The sequence below is a fragment of the Vipera ursinii genome (assembly GCF_947247035.1).
Source record: "Vipera ursinii genome assembly, chromosome: 2".
Classification (NCBI taxonomy): Eukaryota; Metazoa; Chordata; class Lepidosauria; order Squamata; family Viperidae; genus Vipera; species Vipera ursinii.
In genome coordinates this window covers 29,998,259-30,019,855 of record NC_139513.1, presented here as the reverse complement: position 1 = coordinate 30,019,855, position 21,597 = coordinate 29,998,259, and the positions used below count along the sequence as shown (strand labels likewise).

General features: G+C 38.4%; 1 protein-coding gene across 1 annotated transcript in view; it reads left to right on the top strand.

Moving 5' to 3' along the window:
• FHIT (fragile histidine triad diadenosine triphosphatase) overlaps positions 1-21,597 on the top strand; it is a 985,611-nt gene that overhangs the window by 759,611 nt on the left and 204,403 nt on the right. The window lies entirely within an intron of this gene.

The following is a 21,597-nucleotide window of genomic DNA, read 5'->3' as shown; positions in this document are numbered from 1 at the left end:
AAAAAGAGATCTTTGTGAGGATTAACATAATTTCTCTGCTGTGATATCGAGAATCAACTTCTCGTCCAAAATATTTAAAATAAAGGGAAAATTAGAAATCCACAAAATGTTTTTAAAACTGTTGGACCATCCTTCTTTCTTTCTCTAAGAAGAATAAGAGGAGGGGAGGACATAGAAAAAAGTTCTCAATTGACCTGTTTTACACAAACATTTTAAACTGAAGCTTTTTAAAAATTTCAGTTATGAAAGAGAAGCACTTCTGATGGGCAGTTACTGTAGATGGATTATAAAAGTGAAAACTCCTCTGATTAATAAAATGGAGTTCTGATAAATCAGTAAAGGTAAAAGGTAAAGGTTCCCCTGCACATGTGTGCTAGTCGTTTCTGACTCTAGGGGCCAGTGCTCATCTCTGTTTCAAAGCTAAAGAGCCAGTGCTTGTCCAAGGACGTCTCCGTGGTCATGTGGCCAGCATGACTAGACACCAAAAGCGCACGGAACGCTGTTACCTTCCACCATAGTGGTCCCTATTTTTCTACTTGCACTTTTACGTGCTTTCGAACTGCTAGGTTGGCAGAAGCTGGGATGAGTAACAGGCGCTCACTCTGCTACACGGCACTCGGGATTCAACCCGCCAAACTGCCGACCTTCTGATCAACAAGCTCACCGTCCTAACCCACTGAGCCACCGTGTCCCTGATAAATCAGTAGCATGCAGCAAAACATTGGCTGCATGCTACTAAATAACATTCTCTTACCTATTTATTTCCCATTTTCCTCCATGAGATGAAGATGGTATATCTAGTACCTGCTCTCCTAGTTTTTCCCAATAAACCTGAGAAAAAGGTTGGGCTAAGCAGGACTATGACGGCCCAAAATCGCTTAGTGAGCTTCCATGGCTGACGATAAATTATAATCTACTTCTCTGTTGACCTAGTTCAATACATTGACCATTAACCACATTAGCTATCAATTGCTTATTGGTAGCAAAGAAAGTTTCTTGCTGCTCTCTGAGCTAGTTTGTTTCCTTGCAAATGTTTCATTACCCAGACTAGGTAACATGATAATGATATTACCTAGTTTTGGTATTGAAACATCTGCAAGAAAACAAGCAAGCTCAGACAGCACCAAGGACCCCTCACTTCAACCCTGAGCTATACGTAATCGCATTTAAAGGAAAAAAAAATTCATAGGAAACTTGAAAGAAAGATTTAACTACCGTATTTAGAGGACTGCTCTAGAATGGTCACACCTCCTCAGATTAGGTGTCATGGTTCCGACACATGAAACTCTTCAAAGAACATTGTTTACCTTAAATGCATTGTTTACCTTAAAGAATCTTTATTTGAGTAGCATAGCATCGGCACTAACATAATTGAAGCCAAAAACTGAGTTCCCCTCCCTTGAGCACATAGTATCAAAGCACAATTCCCTCCTCCAGTGAACAGGCATAAATCACATTCCCCAATTGGTTTGAAATACGGGCTTCCCCTCCAGCTCTCCAGCCCTCCAATTCTTTATCGTCTCTTATTTCAATAAACTTGGTTCACACACTGGGTTCAGTATTATTATGTCTAGCTAGACTCTCATACACATTCCTCCCTCCAGCATCATCTAACTCTAAGCAAAAGAAGAAAATGGTAGCATCTCCATCTGTTGTCAATGCAAAAACGTCCGATGTTAGCAGTGTTGACAGTAGGTTTTTCTTGCATGATTTTTGAATGTATGATTTCATGATAATTTTAATAATGTTTCTTTTTAACTTTTAACTTTCCTTAATTTTCTTTGTTGTTTTTAACTTTGGTGGGGGTGGGGCAGGTGGAAAGGTAGAGTAAACATTTGCTTACTATTAATAAAAAATATCCTTAGACACACAAAAATAAGTTAGGTAAAGAAGACTTTATTAGGGAATACATTTTATTTTGTGTGTGTTTATCACACAGAAAGAAAGAGTGAACATTAGCTAATATCCCAAAGGTGTTTTTTGAAGAGACAACTGGACTTTCTTGTTTTTCTTTGAAGATGTTTTGCTTTTCATCCAAGAAGCATCTTCAGCTCTGACTGGATGGTAGGGAATGGAAGGATTTATATTCCTTGAAGACAGCTGGTCATTTGCATTATTTTAGAGAATTGTTGAGGTCACTTGGAGGTTTATCTGTGTCCTCAGATAAAGTAGTGCAAATGGGTGTGGAGCCTTCTTAAAACTGCTGAAAGGAAACCCTACAGTTCAGATGGCTATCCAGTCTCTTTTTCAAAGCCTTAATTAAAGAGTGGGAGCCTTAAATTGTCACAGATTATATCCTCAATTCATAAACAGTGAGGGAATAACCACAGGAGCTAGCGACATTTCTTTGTACGCTACAGCCAATACTGTGATCTAATTAAGAGCACACCAAAGGAGTTTGTTACCAAAACAGTAGACCACCTGTGGATTGGATGAGATTCAAAAGGACCTTGGGACCCTGGGGGGGAGGAGTAACAATTATTGCTTTTGATATACTGCTTGCGCGGGATTTTTCCTCAGACCCCACTTTGTTTCCTTGCTGTCACTAGCTCCTAATAAAAGTTCCCTTTGAAACAATTCGAGAGTTCTGCTTTCTTGGGAGACCTAGCTGAGGCATGTCCTTACATAAAGCATTTCTCTATGTGGAGAAAATCTTGTTTATTCCCTGTCAGCCCCTTGCATTTTAATTCTAGTTTCAGCTATAATAGCAATTCATTCCTTGATTGTTGACTGATGTATTTTCTGTTCTCCAGAGCCCTCTTGTTTTCTATTGTTATTTTGTGTGAGTCCAATTCTTCATTGACCAACTTATTCACACATTTTCTGAGAAAGGGCTGTTTTATCTGTGTCATTTGTATCCAATTATTTCAGCCTACCATTGCAAGCTTAGTCTAGTGCCTGTGTTTACACACTTGGCAGAATAAGAAGTTTGAACAAATATTCATGTGCGGGTTTGTGCATTCTTATTTTTCCTAGTAGACACACTTTTTGCCAGCAAATTATCCTTAGTAAAATGAATTATGTTGATATTAGAATGGACATTCTTAAGTTCCAAAGTTAATTGCTGTGTTCTACAAAGTATGGCTGTCAAGTTGCATTTGTATTCTTAGTGCTTCTATATACCTTGGTTGATCCAAAATTAGTCTATTCATATAAATATTCTAATTCTTGTTCCTTTTAAAGTCATCCTTAGGTTAGGGGGAAAAACAGCGTTTTCACTCCTATACGGGTTTTAATGCAATCAACATAAATATATAAAATAGTTACAGATTCTACTCTGCTCCACCCATTTGTACTTTTGCTTTGCTATGAAATTACTAAATAAATAAATGAATTTTAGTCAGCACTCATATCAGTCAATTTATATGCCAGACAGTGTTTTTAATGAGGTTCAAAATAGACATAATCTGGAGTCTGGCTACACCACATAAAGTGTTTTCTTTTGTTAAATGGTTTTTTAAAGACGATTGGAGGGAAAAATGCATATTAAAATATCTAGTCTTGAAGTTCCTTAGCTTAGTGCATGTCAGCATACAGAAAAAAGAATAAATTTTCCATGTCAAACATTTCATCCTATTCTCTGGAAGTTCACTTGCAAACTCAACATGGCTACGGTAGTTGATTTACTGCAGATAAGACAGAGGCCAAATATTGTCAGAAGAACTTCACCCTACAGAGTACAGGAATCAAGAATCTAGAAAGGGTACAGAGAAGAGCAACAAAGATGATCAGGTGACTGGAGGCTAAAACATATAAGGAACGGTTGCTGGAATTGGGTATGTCTAGTTTAATGAAGAGAAGGATGAGGGGGGACATGATAGCAGTGTTCCAATATCTCAGAGGCTGCCACAAAGAAGAGGGAGTCAAGCTATTCTTCAAAGCACCTGAAGGCAGGACAAGAAACAACGGATAGAACAAATCAAAGACAGAAGCAACCTAGAACTAAGGAGAAATTTCCTGACAGTGAGAACAATTAATCAGTGGAACAACCTGCCTCCAGAAGTTGTGAATGCTCCAACACTGGAAGTCTTTAAGGAGAGATTGGACAGCCGTTTGTCTGAAATGGTATAGGGTTTCCTGCCTGAGCAGGGGGTTTGGACTAGATGACCTCCAAGGTCCATTCCATCATCATCATCATCATCATCATCATCATCATCATCATCATCATGTCATCTTTAAATAGATATGCTCCGGGGTTCAAATTCTAACCTTTTTTGAAACAAGGAATATTTGATTATACTCCTCTCAACATGAAAGTAGAAAACATTTTCTCAACATTTACCGAATGGTTCTGTTCAGCCTGAGAACCTATGAGACTTGTTTCACCCAATGATAAGATGACTACCAATGGTTTGCCAAACATTTTGCAAGGGCCAGTTGGCCCATCTCCTGTAAGCAGGCTCCTTGGTACACTGATTAAAAGTGCAGTTGAAAGAAAGAGATTACAGGTAGTCCTCAACTTACAATCATTTGTTTAGTGACAGTTGAGTTACAACAGCCCTGGAAAAATGACTTATGGCCATTTTTCACATGACTGTTGCAGCACCCCATGATCATGTGATTAAAATTGGTAGGCTTGGCATCTGGCTCCTATCTATGATATTTGCACTGTCTTGGAGTCATGTGATGACCTTTTGCAACTTTCTGACAGGTAAAGTAAATGGGAAAGATAGAATCACTTTACCATGGTTTTACTAAGTGAACAACTATAGGGATTTACTTAACTGTGGCAAAAAAAGGTTGCAAAACAGAGAAAAATTCACTTAACAGCTGTCTCAGCAAAAGAACATTTGGGCTCAATTGTGGTCATAAGTCAAGGACTACCTATATAGCTGTTTGAATAATATATACCTATAAAATCTCATTTTGTAGGTAAAGTTACTCAGAGTTGGTCTCCTGCTGTTTTGAGGTTCTTTCCTAACACACATTATTTATCTAAGAATACTGACATTTCTTTGCTTATACATTTTCTTCTATCAGAACCCTTAGTTCCCACTTTTCTAGCTTAAGCCTTACAATATGTCTCAATATGTCTATCCATTTAAAATTTACATGCTTGCCCCTCCCAATATCTCATGTAATTCTTGCTCCCTTCTATGCAAACATTTGGTGTAATGCAGAGCTCTTCTCCAGCAATAAATGAAACCAAATCAATATGCCACTAAAGACTATATTACTGACTTCAAATCTCTCCCTCCCTCCCTCTCTCTCTCTCTTTTTGCAAAAGGCTCTTGATATTGTTGTCATAAATAAATTAGCACTGAGATAGAATCTATTGCAGCATGAAGTCTTATTTAATCAAGTGATAGTTCGGTGATTTTTTTTAAATCACTTTATTTAGTGTAATTGCATTAAATACCAGCCTAACTTCTGTCAATAGGAGAAAGAAAGAGCGAGAAGGTGCAACATTGCCAATTAAGCAAGCAACTAGTAAACAGTCTAATCAAATGAAAAAGCTATAATTGTTAGGACAGTTTCATTACAAGAAAGGAAAAACAAATGAGGATTAAATCTACCATATTCCTGGGAAACTGTGGATCAGTTAATATTTCTAATTAGAGCTGAGCAAATTATTAGTTGTAAGTCATTCGTCCAAGAAGCTTTATGGAATCCTGTTTAAAATATCGTTTTCCCCAAGAATAATTAGAAAAAACATTCCGCATTTGCAGCTTATTCTTTTTCTCTTGCAGCTCATCATGACTCTTAAGATCGCTCTCCTTCTTCTGAGTCCATCTCTCCTTAAATAACAATCAGTTTCAGTAAATACAGCAGGTTTGCATTTTAAAAAATAAGCCAGAAATAAGGAGATAATTGTCTCGGTTGTATGTACTTAGGTTCCATTACAAGCTGAGTTAATGTAAGTTGGACAGGGGTGTTAGAGGATTATGCCGAAATGTGATTATATAACAACGCACATCACAAATGTGATTATATCACAACACACACACACACACACACACACACACACAAAAGAGAGAGAGGATTAGAATCTGCTGCAATAAGTCTTATTTAAAATAAGCTTAGTGAGGTTTATCACAATAAATAGTCTTGTTTTTGTTTTACAAAATCCACTCCTGAATGAAAGCAAAAATATGTATCCCAAGATAATGTTGCAAGATCCAATCTTGGTCAGTTACTGGGACCAGAGGTTTAGTTTGTCCAGCTTTTGAACTCGTACTGGGGGCCCATTTCCCATGATTGAACCCTGGGAAATGGGCCTCTTGTCAGTCAACAGGAGTGCTAATTTACCACTAGCTTATCAGGTACTTAGGCAGCAGTTGCAGCACAAGGAAACAACAGGCAATGACTTAATAGTCAACACACCAAACTAATAAGAAGCCACACCCAAGCAGGCTGTCAGAATCCACATATTGGGAGTGGGGGCCTTTCTTCCTTTCTTATTCTTTCCTGCGGATTCTGCCATACTCCTGGTGGTGGGAGGTGGGAAGCTATGGGAAATATAATGTGTTTCTTTCATTTCACTTCTGCCACTACAATGTATCCTCTCCACTTCCTCTATCTGCTTGCTCTGTGAACTGTTTCCCCTTGATGCCAGCCTGGGGTGAGAAAGGAATGTGCCTCAGGCCATCTAGCTTATCTCTTACGGTGGAAGAGAAGGTGTGAAGACCTAACAAGAGATTCAAAGCCTTGGGAAAGGTGCCTTATCAGCCCCATTCCCACAGTGGATTCATCACCTGGGGATTGTCCCATTTGAACTGACCGGATGAACTATTGGGGTGGGGTTGGCTTCTTGCACTTTTAGCCTATTGATACACATGGGAACCCCTCAGATCCTGCCTTGTATGCCTGCTGTCAGCTTCTCCTAATAAAAGTTCCTTTTGGGATGAAGTCGTTCCAAGAGTTCTGCTTTCTTGGGAAGAGATTTTGAAGCGGGTCCTTACACAGGCACCAGATAAATATGATGCATAGAATAGCTGAAAGCACCCATTCCATTCTCAAGTTCCCTGAGAATGGGCTCCAGCACCAGTCCGAAAGCTTGGAAGACTAAATCTTTGCTCCCGGTGACTGACCCACATTGGAGCCTGCAACAAAATTCACTGGTGCAGAGCAGCAGGTGGGCTCATTTGTGGGACTATGTTGCCCCAATAGAATTACCACTATTTAATTAAGAGCAGCAATGCACAACATTATCCTGTATTTGCCCCCAGCCCTCCTCCTAAGTTTTCCTATTCTACGTCAAAAGCAGCTTTTTTCAACTTGTGCCAGCTCTCTTGTTCACCTGCTATGCTTCATGTCACTGTTGGCATCAGTTGACTTCTGCATCCCCCAACTCTATTTAGGAGAGTAGAGTATAGCCCATATTTTTTTTCTTTCTTTCTAGGGGAGAATAGAAATTTAACTTCTGACAATTCTCCTCTACCACCATAATATTAGATGGTCCTTTCAGCCAGAAGTGTTAATGGAAGGATAAGTATCCTTTTGCAAATCAGATAGATTAAGAATTAATAATCTTACCAGCAAAAGAGGTTACTTTATTCCAGTATTAATGTGGGAAAGATCTGGTTTGTTTTACAGAATACTTCTAGCCTGTGTAACGATGATGGGAAAAAGGAGTGACAGTTCAATTTGGGTTTGGGATGGAAACCCTGGGACAGTAGTGATGTAATTTAAGAACTCATTATTCTTTCATATAAGCATAGGCATTGGTGAAGCTGTGCTGGAGGTCCATAATTATATCTTGCATGGTGAAGTTCTTGAGATGACTAATGTCACCCTTCACTTCCATAGAACAATTCCTTTGCTTTATAATATAAATATATATAAATGGCTCTTGGTGTAAAGATTAAAGGCCAAACATTTCAGAACAGCAGCTGTAGATAAACGGAAACCTGCAGGTGTTCATACAATCTTGGGATGCAAGACAGACATGTGTGAGTGTCTGAAGCAGGGCAGGAATAAAATGCCATCCTGACTCAGGTGTGAATTGGACTGTTTGGGGCAGTTGAGAAACATAAAGGGCAACAAATAGCATCTGAGAGTCAAATTCACCATACATTTAATTTGCCTTCCATGTTAATTTCATAAAATGCAGATGCAAACAACATTGCCATCAAAGATAGTAAAGCTTAAATCTCATTAAATCCACCTTAATATTAAAATGGAGCAAAATTTGTTTTTTTTTAAAGGCGGGCCTTCAATGTTTTATATGAATGGATGTTATTGAAAACATTCTATGGACCCTCTGAAAAAATGACTGCTATGGTACGTGCAGCAAATCTCAACACACCCATTTACCAGTAAGAAGACTTGTGGTTTCATATACCACAAACTGAATGTAGATGTAGGATCTTGTGATTTTAGATGACAAATACTGGAGGCTTTTAATTCTGAAACTCTGATTTAGGACAAATTAATTCTGGTGTTAATAAGATAAGATAAGATAATCTTTATTGTCATTTTTTACTCTGGGCACAACGGCACATATCAAAAATGAAATTTAGTTGCCCGCTCTCAAAATGAAACACATACATGACACACACCTAAAACATACTATATACAACATATGTATAGACCCACACCCCTACATATACCTAACAATAAAATATTAAATACTGTCCATCTTGAATATATAATGGAAGGAGGAAGCTTGAGAGTTCACAAGGTTAATGCTGTATGGAATGAAACTATGGCTGAATCTGGATGTTCTGCTACAGATACCACAAAGCCTCCTCCCAGAAGGTAACAAGGAAAACAGGTTGTGAAGAGGATGAGTAGTGTCCCAGATAATCTTACGGACCCTGTTCAAGCAACGCTTCTTTGCTATGTCCTGGATGGGAGGGAGGGAACTGCCAATGATCTTTTCGGCCATCCTCACCACTTTCTGCACTGCCTTCCTGTCTGAAGCAGTGATGCTTCCAAACCAGACTGTGATGCTGTATGACAGGATGCTCTCAATTGTTGCCCTGTAGAAAGTGGTCAGAACAGGGGAAGGAAGATGAGCTTTTCTCATACAATGCAGAAAGTGCAGGTGCTGCTGTGCCCACTTCACCAGTTTCTCACTGTTGAGTGACCAAGCCAGCCTACTCGTTAGCTGCACAATCAGGAATTTGATGCTGGTAACCATCTCCACAGGTGAATCATTAATGCACAGAGAAGTGTGTCTGTGCCTGCCCTTTCTGAAATGGACAATGATCTTTGGTTTTTCCAGTATTTAAAACTAGGCTGTTTTCCTTACAAAAGTTCACCAACCCCTCAACCTCTTTGCGGTCAGCAAGTAAAGAATCATAACTGATTTAATGAACAGTTTATAGTTTCAATGTTGAAGTAGGGAAAAAAGCCAATAAGGTTATTTTTCCTTTTACTTGTGCATGCAATCTCATCTCTGAGGTGTCCTGTAGCACCTGGACTTGTGAATGCAAAAACTTAAGGATCTTTGGATGGGGCAGGAAGAACCAACTAGGCAGCATAAGAAGTGGACTGCAAGGAAGATACTCAAGATTTAAACCGTGGGATTTCGCCTTTCTCCTTCTTGATCTTTGTTGCAAGTAAGGTCGCTTGTGTGTACAATAAAAAAAAGAAATACCCTATCTACTCATACCAAGTCTTTGTTACCCCAAAACATCACAAAGCTTCTAGAAAAATAATTGCTTGGAACAGCAACTTCTGCCTCTTTTTCAAATCTGCCAATGGGGTGAGCACTGGTGCATTATCCAATCAAGGGGAGGTGAAAGAATGCTAAATGGGAAGGGCAAAAACCCAGCTATATCAGAAACTACAAGTCCCAGGATTCCAGCCCAACAAATGGAATTGAGTCCATTAAGAGCCTCAAATAAATAACATGGATGAACTGGACAAGAACTGTAAGAACAAGAGCTCATTCAAAGGTGAATGTCATGTCTTTGTTTCCAAAGGATGTGCATGGGCCATTTCTAAGAAGGTTTACTTGTTTGGTGGACTGCAAGTTGTAGCCTTACATTTTTATGGATCTTCTAGTTGAGGCTGTTACCCAGGGCTAAAAATGAACATAGGGCAACTGAAACACCTCTATACAACTACATGGAATGGTGAACAAATATTAGAGGAATGTCATCAGAGGCAATTTCTATAGATCAAAGGATTGAGGTCCCAGACTCATTAATCAGCAACTAACAGACTGGCTCAACCACATTCTGTGCTCTCCATAACAACTCGTTCCAAAATCATTATGGCTGTTCTTCTTCTCCTGTGTTTTTCCTTCTATCAATTTCTCGCCTGATCATTTAGGTGAAATTAACGAAAGCTACTTTCCGAATGTAGGCAAACATATCAAAGAACATTATCCCAGAGCTTTGTTTTGATTTTTTTTAATTGTTTTGTTCTGGAAGCCTCATGGGCATTATGGTAATTATTTTTTAACTTTCAAAACATAGAAAAGGTTTTGCAACATGTAGATTAAAGATGCTTCTCTCCCCCTGTCCCCTGTCCAAATCTTTCAGACGGAATTTGTTTAAAAAATAAAATAAAATTGAACAATCCTTTTTTTCCTCCAAATAGCACTTTTTACCTCTGTAATGAAAGCCATTTCCTTAACTGATTTTATAGCCATGTTATTTAGCAGGACAAATGTTGAATAATGTATCATCTAGGGCTAATGCAGTGATTTGGAAGAGGAAACAGATGGAATCAATCTCTCTGAAAAGACTGCCATGTGAAAAAGCTTTTGCCCCTAATAATAACATAAACAATATAATAAATCAAAGCAGATATTAGTAGCACCCCATTTCTGTTTTCAAATCTCATTATAATTTCTGTTCAGCTTTCCTGCAGCTCCATTTCCTACATACAAAGTCAAATCATATGCAACTTCCAATAAGTCATGGACATGTCTATGTAGTTTTCTGGCTGGCTGTTTGCCCTAGCCTTCTTCCAAAAAGCATTTCTTATTTTCCATTCTAATCTGACTGCTCCCTTGTTTATACTTTTCTTAAATGAAGTTTTAGAATTTTTTTGAAAAAGTGTCATACATGCTTTCAGGCACTGATTACCCCACCACGAATAGGTGGTACCTGACTCAACAGCAGTTATTATGAGAAGGGTCTAGATCAGGGGTCTTCAAACTTGGTCCTTTTATGACTTGTGGACTTCAACTCCCAGAATTCCTCTGCCAGCGTGTCTGGCTGAGGAATTCTAGGAGTTGAAGTCCACAAGTCATAAAAGGACCAAGTTTGAAGACCCCTGGTCTAGATGTCATAGTAGACAACCACTGAAGTATCAGCCAGCGGTGTGCTGCAGCTGCCAAAAAGGCAATGCAGTCCTAAGCTACATCAGCAGAGGGATAATATCAAGATCAAATGAAGTGATTGTACCACTTTATACTGCACTAGCTAGGCCACACTTGGAATACTGCATCCAGTTCTAGTCACCATGATACAAAAAAGATGTTGAGACTCTGGAAAGAGTGCAGAGAAGAACAACAAAGGTGATTTAGAGTCTGGAAGGTAAAGTGTATGATGACTTGTTGTGTGAACTAGGTATATCTAGTCTAGTGAAGAGAAAGATTATGGGCAGTCCTTGAATTATAACAGTTCATTTAGTAACCATTCCAAGCTACCACGGAACTGGAAAAAGTGAATTGTGACCATTCTTCACACTTAACAACTGTTGCAGTATCCCCACAGTCATGTGAACAAAAATCTGATGCTTGGCATCTGAATTTTGACTCATATTTATGACGGTTGCAGGGGTCCCAGGGTCATCTGATCTCTTTTTGTGATCTTCTTACAAGCAAAGTCAATGGGGAGGCCAGATTCACAACTGTGTCGCTAACATAACAACTGCAGTAGTTCACTTAACAACTGTAGCACAGAAAATCATTTAAATGGGGCAAAATTCACTTCACAAATCTTTTCACTTAGCAACAAAAATGTTGGGCTCATTTGTGGTTGTAAGTCAAGGACTGCTTGTACTTGATGACAATTGAATGTTATACTCCAATAGATGGTAAAAATGGAAGGCCCAAATACCACTTTTGGGGAATATACTTCAGTATTTTGAATGAATGGGATCCAAGGAGAAAATTATTTCTGTTAGGTAACATGAATTGACAGATGGGAAGAATGGAATGGAATGGAATAGAATAGAATAGAATAGAATAGAATAGAATAGAATAGAATAGAATAGAATAGAATAGAATAGAATAGAATAGAATAGAATAGAATAGAATAGAATAGAATAGAATAGAATAGAATGGAATGGAATGGAATGGGATGGGATGGGATGGGATGGGATGGGATGGGATGGGATGGGATGGGATGGGATGGGATGGGACGGGAAAGGACAGGACAGGACAGGACAGGACAGGATAGGATAGGATAGGATAGGATAGGATAGGATAGGATAGGATAGGATAGGATAGGATAGGATAGGATAGGAGCTGGAAGGACCTTGGAGGTCTTCTTGTCCAGCCTCCCGTTCGAGCAGGAGAACCTATACCATTTCAGACAAGTGACTGTCTAGTCTCTTTTTAAAAACCTCCAGTGATGTAGCACCCACAACATCTGGAGGCAAGCTGTTTCACTGGTTAATTGTCCTCACTGTTAGGAAGTTTCTCCTTAATTCCAGGTTGCTTCTCTCTTTGGTCAGTTTCCAACTATAGTTTCTTGCCCTGCCCTCTGGTGCTTTGGAGAATAGTTTGACTCCCTCTTCTTTGTGGCAGCTCCTCAAATACTGGAATATTGCTATCATGTCTCCCCTGTTTCTTCTTTTCTTTAAACTAACCAAACTCAAATCCTCCAGCCCTTCTTCATATGTTTTAGTCTCCAGGCCTTTAATCATCTTAGTTACTCTTCTCTAAATTTCCAAAAGGGTAAAGCAAAAAAGTGACTGAACAATTCAGAGAACCAAAATGAACAGAAATGATGACTGTCATGTAGTCATCTACTTGTTCATTTTTTTATATTTATGTATAATTATGATTTCTGTTGCTACCCACTCATATATGGCATAAGGGAACAAAACAGAGAAAGAGATTACATCAGAGTGATGCAGAAATAGAAAAACAGGCCCTGTGTGAGAAAATATTGGAAGATAGATTAAGCTCCCAATAAAATGAGTGGAAAGTGGACAAAAGGAAAAATGGTATGGAAGTTGCTTGGAACTGTGTGAAAAGAATCTTCTTATAAAGTTCTACAGCAGTATGAAAAAATGATGCTCGGGGCAATGATGAAATGAAAAAAAAAGATGTGAATGAGGAAAAATCTATATAAGAATGATTGCTGCAAAAAATCAAGGTGAGCAAAAGTTATTTTGTACGCTATGTAGACTGAAAAAGACTGTTGCAAAGAATATAACCCCCCAAGAGAGCAAAGTACAGTTAAGAGAGAAGACAAATACAGAAATTTTTTTGAATGAATTAATTAAGTCATTGATCCAATGAAAACAAAAGATATGTGTTTAATTCATGGAATGCAAGAAGCTCCAGGGTTTTTTAATATAATGCTTTATTAGGTTTTAACATTATACAGCATATTAAAATACAAAGTAACATAAAAGGAAAAGAGAAATGGAGGGAGAAAACAAATTAAAAGTGGCAAAAAATCAACCAAATATAAGAAAAGTACTCTTTGGCTTTCTTTTAATAAAGAGACATTAACAATACAACCACCTCTCTCTAAATTTAAAAGAAATAATCTATAAAATATCTACTCTAAGGAGCTCCAGGGTTTTGAACAAGAATTCAGATCGTGGGCTCATTTCTGCTCTTTTCCGTCACCTTAGTCCAGGGGATGACGCTATCTACCGTATATCCGCCATAACAAGTGAATATTTATTTTTTATTTTTTATAAAAGTTACAATGTTATCCCATCCCAACCCCCCCTAAACCCCCCTCCCCCTCCCCCACTTCCCAAAGCTGATTACAGGGTTACAAATATATAGTAATCATAATCTAATTAACATTGAGCGACTATATAAATAAGCAAATACATAATACACTTTAACCCGCCTATAACATGATTACAAACACTCTAAAAATATCCAACTTATAAAAAAAATAAGGAAAAAAAAATATTTAAATTATAACAATCTAAAATTTACTCATAAGCTAAATGGAACCTTTTAGTCCCATATTTTTTCTGAATATAATCTATCCATCTTCTCCAAACCGAAATGTATCTTTCTTGTGAATGATCCTTCAAGGCTCCCGACCTTCGCTCCTTCCGACGTGACCTAAAAACATATTTATTTGAACAAGCCGGCCTGGTCTGATGGGTTTAGGGGTATCTTAACATTTTGTATTAATTTATTTAATTGGGCTACTGTATTTAATATTTCTTTTAATTTTTATATATTGTATTTTATTGTATTGCCCTGTACACCGCCCTGAGTCCTTCGGGAGAAGGGTAGTATAAAAATTAAATTAAAAAAAAAGTAAGCAGAAATCTTAGCCATTTCTGCTAAATTTGACACTTTAAGCATCCACTCCTATATAATAGGCAGAGAGTCCTTCTTCCAATATTGCCCTATCAATAACCTCACAGCTGTTATCAAATTCAACATCAAATTAATTTCTTTAGTATCACAATCTGTAATGACACCCAATAAAAATAATTGTGGAGTAAACTTTATCTTTATCTTAAAAATCTTTTGAATGTTCCACCAAATTTTAATCCAAAAAGCTTTTATATTTCTACAAGTCCACCAAATATGAAAATAAGTAGCATCCAAGCTACCGCATCTCCAACATTTGGGCTGTAAATTGGAATACATACAAGACAGCTTTTTAGGATCCAAATGCCATCTATAAAACATTTTATAAAAATTTTCTCTTAAATTCTGGGCTTGAGTAAATTTTACAAGTGAATATTTATTGATTATATATGTTGAAATAGTGGATCAGGGGTAGAACAGAGTTTGACAGTAGTCCTGCTTGGTTGTGCGGAAACACAGAACAGTTGTCACATGAGTATCTGTGTTAATTCTTCTCTTCTGACATTCCTCAACTAACATTGGCCTCCTTCAGACATTTCTGCTTCCAAAGTTCTGCCTCATGTCCAAGCAACATGAGAACCCTTTGGGGTGCATGAAGACTTTTGTCCAGCAATCAGTTGTGCTGAATGCATGGATAATAGTGATGTTTGTGTGCTCTTGTGTGTCTGGATTAGTGATGGGTATTACATGGGATTTCATAACACTCTCTGGGCAATTTACAAAAGCAGCACATTGCCCCCAACAATCAGGGTCCTCATTTTGCTAACCTCAGAAGGATGGAAGGCTGAGTCAACCTTGAGCCAGTCGGGATCAAACTCCAGGCTATGGGCAGAGTTTGCCTGCAATACTGCATTCTAACCACTGCACCACCAGGATTCCTAATATAATGTAATATAATTCCTAATATAATGCTTTTATGTCAAAGAATGCCTCAATCTCCTTAATATAACAAAACCCCCCCCCAATTCTCCCACTTTGTAGTTTCTTCTACTACTTATTCTTTTGCTACAAATAGCTTTAATGACTGGAGTAGCTTTCTCCTTTGATCCAGAAATCCATGTGAATGAATTCTTGAGGTTAATTAGCAAAGCAGGATCTGGCCAGTCTTTTCTTTTCAAGTTTTCCCAGAGAAAGAAGGGGAAAAAGAGAGCCATTTTCAGTTATATGGATCTGAGAAATCTCTAGGATCAGAAAAGCAACCATCACATGCAGAATTCCAGAATCAATAAACAATTTATCTAGGATATGTTAGAGTTTTTATTTTATTTTGAAGGTGCTGAAAATCTTGTCTCATTCTTTTCACAACTATTATACAACAAAGCTCAGCGTCTGTTCCGAGCAAGGTTACCTATCATTTCTTTCTTCATTTTTTTTTCCTAAGTCCAACATCCTTCTGAGTTTCTCTTTACGATGAATGTATTCTGATTTTTTTTTTAAGCAAGTGGGTGTCTTTTTTGTGTGCCTGTTTTTGTCTTGGGGTTTTGATGTGATAGCACATCTCAGATGATCATGGCTTTTACAAGCAGGCTAATGGTTGCTGGTTTTAAACAACCTGTTTATTTTCTTTTATTAGTAAGAAGGGAAGGACTCTCATGTCCTTCTTTTCTTATTTTGTTCCTGTTTCTCTAGTACAACCACAGGGAGAAAGAAGATTGGGACAATGATTTCAGTGAAAACAATCAATCATTGCTGCATTCCTGCCAAGCAGTCTTGGATGCAGGATGACTTGCAGGTGGTTGTGAGAGGGGGTAGTTTAAAATTTTTTTGAGATGGCAACCTAAATCATAAACTTGTGGTCACCATCATGACATTTCTGACTCACCCCCTGTGGAGGTTCTTGTGTTGGATAGAACTGGTGGCAGAGAAAGTGAAAGCCAGATAATTTTTTTTTCTCTTGTCCTACTAGACTTGTTGGTTGAGAACATAACTTAAGTCACTTAGCAATGATTGAATACAGTACAAACAAATGACTAATTAGAGGAACTAAACAGATGATAGAACACCAATAAGACATTAATATGGTAGGAAAAATAAAAATAGGATCAGTATAGATTTTAAGCTTGGAAAGAAATGTCTGGTGTCTGAAACCATATAGCCTCTTGCGAGATGAGAAGATTGTTCAAACTTGGTTTCAATATATTCAGTTACGGGCCAGGTGGAAAGAAGATCAGAAAATTGGTTTTACAATGACTGATGAAAATCTGATAAAGCAAATTAGAAACCAGGGTCCAGCACATATCAAACGGATATATCTTGCATTGATAGAAATTGACTCAGAAACAGAACTTGTTAAAGATTGTATGATTAAATGGGCACAAAATATCCAAGAAGTTATTACAATGGACACGTGGGAAAGGATTTGGGTGAGGAACGTAAAATTCACACAAGCTCAAAATCTAAGAGAGAATTTTTATAAAATGTTTTACAGATGGCATTTAGATCCTAAAAAGCTTGCAAGTATGTATCCGAATTATCAGCCTAAATGTTGGAGGTGCGGTGACGAAGACGCAACATATTTTCATATATGGTGGACTTGTAAAAAGGTTAAGGCTTTTTGGATAAAAATCTGGTGGAATATGCAGAAGATTTTTAAGCAAAGGATAAAGTTTTGTCCGCAACTTTTTTTGTTGGGAATAATTACAGATGCTACAGTTGTGGACACTAAGTTGACGTTGAATTTAATTACGGCAGCAAGACTCTTAATAGGTCAGTATTGGAAGAAGGAGGAACTGCCGACTATAGAAGAATGGACTTTAAAGGTTTCTGACCTGGCAGAGATGGCAAAGATATCGGCCTATTTGAAAGATCATTCGCAAGAACGCTATATTACGGAGTGGAGAAAATGGATTGAGTATATCCAGAACAAATATGGGACTAAGAAGTTTCATGTAGCATTTGAATAAGTCTTCCTTTCTTTTTTCCTGTTTTTTTTGTTTTTTTATATATTTTATATTAATAGTGTTTGTAGTTATCCTATATGAGCTAGAGAGTGATAGATTTTAGAGATTATGGATGTTTATGATTTTTTTTTTGTTTTTTATACCTTGTACTTAGCTCTGGGAAGTCGGGGGGGGTGGGGAGGGGGGGAGGGGTAAGGAGGGAGGGATAGGGGAGGGGTAGGGGGGAACTGTCAAAGATAAAATGTATGATAAAACTTTTCAATAAAAAAAAATAGGATCAGTATCAATAAATGGAATGCCTGTTATAAGTCTACTTTCCCTTTTGGATAAAAATCACTATTAAGCACGGGTGACATGTAATATCCAAGTCATTTCTCCACAAATGATTGATAGCATTTTCCAGCCTTTGTTGTACCAAACTAACAGTCATGAGGAAAAGCTTTACATCACTTCAATGGAGGCCTGGTGGTGCTATGAAGATGCTACAGTAGAAGTTACCAATGGCTGAATGGCCACAGACTCCAACTTGTGGCAGTACAGTACAAAGTTCAGAGGTGATGAATAATAGACGTATTGGTACAGTACTACTCTATGGTACCAAATGTGGCTGAGCAGAGATCTGGACTCAGTGAAAAGAAGAAGATCTGGAGTCCAGAGGTGTAGCGGTGGTAGTGGAGGAATTTACAATGCACAGAACAGCAACTCTTTAAAGAAACTGAATTTTTCCTTGGTTTGTGTGGCTACAAATGTCCCTGGAGGAGACATTTGATTTTAGGGGATGCCAGGAAATGCAACATGTGAATCCACAAGTCTTCTTAATAATTTTCCTCCTTTATATACAGACCTTCAAAATTCCTAATAAACAAGGATCACAAGGTGATGAAGGATAGAATAACTGGAAAACAAGAGTTGGAAGGGACCATGGAAGTCTTCTAGTTCAACTCCCTGCTCAGGCAGGAAACCCTATACCATTTCAGACAAATGGTTGTCCAGTCTCTTCTTAAAAACCTCCAGTGTTGGAGCACCCACAGCTTCTAGAGGCAAGTCATTCCACTGATTAATTGTTCTGTCAGGAAATTTCTCCTTAGTTCTAGGTTGGTTCTCTTCTTGATTAGTTTCCATCCATTGCTTGTGTCTTCAGTGCTTTGGAAAATAGCTTGATCCCTTCTTCTTGATGGCAGCCTTATAAGTTGGAATACTGCTATCATATCACCCCAGTCCTTCTTTTCATTAAACTAGACTTACCCAATAGTTTGGTGTAGTGGTTAAGGTGCCAGCCTAGAAACCAAGAGATGGTGAATTCTAGTCCTGCCATAGGTATATAAGGCTGGGTGACCTTGAGCCTTTCACTTTCTCTCTTTCTTAGCACTCTGTTGCTGTATTCCCTTTCTATTTTATGAAAGCATCTATATTTTGGACATGTTCTGTATTTGTAACATGTAGGTGGTAATTTCTCATTTCTTAATGGATCTGTGGGTTAAGCGAGAATGTGTGCTGCAGAGGTATAATCAAAGGCACATGCTGAGTAGCTGTTGGAAGCTGAGTGGTCAGTTTAGGTTGAAACATATGACTGCAACTTGTGTAAAACATGTTTTTCAATAATAGGGGTAGGCAAGAGCTTTTATAGTTCTTTCTCATGCAGTTCTTTCTTCTAAGAATGCCCAGTTGTTGTAATGTTGGTGCCCTTGCTTCTTTTAATATGAATTATATTTACATTATTCATAATTTGTGGGTGGGTGTGTATAAGAATTAAACATTCCTTTGGGGCTTTTGATTTAGCCCTCATTCTTATTCTCATTCTCAATCCTCATTCTCCTGATGTTAAATAAATTCCAATCCAGCCTGCATCAATTTGCAAATGTGCTCTTCCCACAAAAAAAACCTAATTTATGTGAAAATGGCTCTACTAGTGCACACATTTTGGGTAAATGACTTTTTCCAGCATTTCCACAACCCACTGATTGTTAGTTTTAACCTTGATTATATTACAGCTTAGTATGTCTTGTGACAAAGATTTGGTATGACTTGTGAAAGCCAGTTTGTGATTATTATTTTTTTGTACCATGGTGAAAGGATTTGTCAATGACATCATGTTACCCAGGGGACACCCAGTTGGGGGCTGCTTTTGTGTCCCCATAAAGTTACCCACTGAATCTACTTGCAGTCACCCACTTTCAAACTGCTGGGTCAACAGGAGCTGGAGTATGTGATGGGAGCTCACCCCACCCTGAGGCAGCAACGGGTCTCAAACGCAAGCCTTCTGATCATCAGCCCAGCATTCTAACCTCATGAGCCACTGCACTTCGTTTGCCAGTTTGTGTAGCTGTTAAGGCATCAGGTTAGAAACTGGAAGGACCATAAGTTCTACTTCTGCCTTGGGCAGAAAGCCAGCTGGGTAATTCTGGGCCAGCCACTTTCTCTCAGCCCTAGGAAGGAGATTGTGGCAAAACATCTCTGAACAAATTTTGTAAGAAAACTGCAGGGTCAGGTCCAGACATTCACTGGGAATCATTACTGACTCAAAGACACTGAAGGAAAAAAAAACAACAACAACAGTCCTGTGAATCTAGTGAATGGATTAATTTGGCAACCAGCATAAGGAAGTTGCATGAAGGCAAGCAGTGGGAGGGAGGAGGCATACTCCTGGCACTGAGAAATTGAGATTTCTGAGAAAATAAAAGAAAACCAAATCTACTCCATGCAACATTTCCTTCTATTGTGAGTCACATATTAAAAGTTGATTTGTTTGGCCAACATAGGTTCAAGCTTCCCCCTCAATCACCTAGGTTAGAGCAAGGTTTTGAAGAGGGAGGGGAAGACTTGAATAGTCTTGAATGAGGAAGGTGGTGGATGTTGATGAGGGGGAAGGAGAGTCTGACTGTGCAGGGGGCTGAATAGCAATAGACTTATATACCACTTATATAGACTTATATACCACTTCACAGTGCTTTACAGCCCTTGCTAAGCAATTTACAGAATCAGCCTATTGCCCCCGACAATCTGGGTCCTCATTTTACCAACCTCGGAAGGATGGAAGTCTGAGTCAACCTTGAGCCAGTCAGGATTGAACTGTTGAACTGCTGGCAGTCAGCAGAATTATCCTGCCATGCTGCATTCTAACCACTGCACCAAAATGGCTCTTCATGCTAAGTAGAAGTGCCCTTAACCAGGTTTAATGATCTCTGGGCAAAGGATTGACTAAATAGGGTTTCTCAATCTTGGCAACTTTAAGAAGTGAGGACTTCTACTTCCAGAATTCTCTAGTCAGCATTCTAAGAACTGAAGTCTACACATTGAAGTCCGTATGTTGAAGTCTTGTTGAAGTCCTGGACTAGATGGACTCTAATATGTAGTTCTATGATGGTCCCCAGATTCTAACAAGGCAGATAAACAATCAAAATTCATTGTTGAACTGAGTGATTTGCAATGTGATTGAAAATGTGGAAATAGAAAGGGAAAAAAATAAGGAAAGGAAGAAAGAATTGGCTAGAACAGGGGTGTCAAACTACCAGCCCATGGCCCGGATGGTTAAAGCTGAAACTGCACTCACCCCATTGCCGGCAATGGAGAAAAAGTCACAATATGTCACGACACGTCCCGTGACATTGCGAGTTTGACACCCCTGGGCTAGAAGGTTAAGAAGCTTAGAGATGACATAAAAGCAACTTACCTTTCTCTCTCTAACCTTGTCAAGCATTCAGGCTTATAATTATTTTGGTTAAGAGTTTGGAAGAATGAAACAGGAAGAGTGTTCAGTAGGACAGGTTTACCTCTGAATAAAAACTCAGAGGGCCGAAAACAGTTTTTATTTTAAGAAAGTATAAAGAAGCTTTGAGGCAGGTAGAATTCCTACTTTTTAGGACAATCCAGTGCAAATTGTTATTCTCCTCTTTTGCTTTTGAGATAGTCTAAATTTCTGCCACACTAGGTGATAGGACAGTGATGACACCCCTTCCCTCATTGCACATTTCAGGATTATAGTTACTTACATTAGCAGATGCAATTGGATCAGTGCAATCAGTAGAAAAGAGGAAGTCATGCTAGCTATTTCCTTGTGGAAGGAACATAGTGCTAATTTGACAGGCTCTTCTGCCAGAGATCTTACAATTCATCACCTAGAAATCTATCGAAGCTGTGATTAAGAGGACCAACATGTGTTGCATGGAGCGAGGCAGTCAGCCAGAGTCATGTGCCAAATTGAGTCTTCAGTAAGTAATTGAATGCTATTGTGTACAAACCAAATGCAGACTTCAATCCTCTTCTGTAGCT